This window comes from Echinops telfairi, unplaced genomic scaffold (assembly GCF_000313985.2).
Source record: "Echinops telfairi isolate 266 unplaced genomic scaffold, ASM31398v2 ScPeMD7_5;HRSCAF=22, whole genome shotgun sequence".
In the NCBI taxonomy this organism is placed as follows: Eukaryota; Metazoa; Chordata; class Mammalia; order Afrosoricida; family Tenrecidae; genus Echinops; species Echinops telfairi.
This window is the reverse complement of record NW_022103901.1, coordinates 34,041,981-34,043,547: the sequence shown is the minus strand read 5'-3', so window position 1 is coordinate 34,043,547 and position 1,567 is coordinate 34,041,981.

Below are 1,567 nucleotides of genomic sequence, written 5' to 3'. Positions count from 1 at the left end.
CCAGGACAACCAGCTGAAACTTCTTTAAGACTGCCATCCCACGGCTTCCGGAAAAGCCCGGAGAGCGAGGTCCCATGTGAAGGAAGGCATCCTTTTGGCAACCGTTGTATTGTGATCTGCATGGCAGTCTCCACAGCAGGTTGGCTTGCTGGTCAACAATTCACACACACACTGTGCCTCATGACACGGATGGCAGTTCCCACAAGGCCACAGCACTCTTCCGGCTTCCCCATTTCCCACGTCTTTCTTATCTCCTCCCTCCTCCTTTCCTGCCCCTTCCCGCCTCCTGAGCTTTCTCCCTTGTCACACACAGCCCTTTGACCCTGGTGGGCTGATTGTTCTGCAAAGCGTGTCTCCCTAGTGTGACTTTATCCTCACTGCTGTGGCCTCGGCACCGGCTCACAGCCCCCATGGGTTTTTGAGACTGTAACGCTTTATGGGAGAAGGAAGCCCCATCTTTCTCCCACGGAGCAGCTGCTGGTGGGTTATACAGTGGACTAATATGTCCTGAGAATGATGTTATAAACATCCAATGGCCATTGGCAGCAAAAAGGCTCAGCACCCTGAAAAGCTTTCCTCTCCCCGCCCCCGACACGCTCTCTGGGGTCCTGTCCCTGAACAAAGCGCTTTCTCTGACGCTGTTCCAGGCTCTCATGAACAGCTTGATTGGATTTTTGACAGCACCCCGCCCCCACCCCCCTGCCCGGAGCCTGGGCTCAGGCTGTGATCCCACCGGCATTAAGTTTCCTTTCACATTGCCTGGCAAACATAAACTCACCAGAAGAGCACCACATAAATGGATTGGGGGAGGGAGGGGCACATGCCCCCCACCCCCCACCCGCTTCCTGATCCTGGAAGGGATTAAGCCCTGGAGCTTGACAGGAGGATGTTCTAAAAGGCTTAAGTCGCTGCCAAACCGGGGTGGGGAAGGCCTAAGGGAGAAACATGAGCTTGTAAGTCACTTCCTGGGAGAGAGAATCATGCTGCAGGAGGTTGCTGATGCTACTAGGGCCTTCCCAGCTGGGGCTGGGCTCACAGAGACCCAGGGGACGGAGTGGCACTGTCTCCCACCAGGTTTGCATTTTGACAGAGGCCGCCTGCAGGCTTTCTCCACGGAGCAGGTGGGGGTAGGTTAGAACCGCTGACGTTTCTGTGTCACCCACGGCGGCGGCAGGGCCATGGCATTCTCAGATCACCCCCACTGAAAGTGGCAAGGATGAAAAGACCACGACAGGACAGTGGTGAGGTGGGTGGGGAAACGGGAACCGTTCACTTGCTGGTGGGACCACAGCATGGCACAGCCGCTGTGGAAATGATTTGGTAGTTTCTCAAAAGGTTGAACAGGAATCACCCTGCCCTAGGGCAACACCCAGAATGGGAGAAGGCAGGAACACCAACAGAAACCAGTGTCCCGGTGCTGGTCCGGCCCCTTTCACAATCGGTCCATCAAGAGATGCATCAAGAGAAGCAAAAACGTGGCACTCACATACAGTGGAATGTTGTTCGTGTTACGTTGTGGGAAACTAACACTGAGAGAAATATGACGAGGACGATATTCCCTAACTTA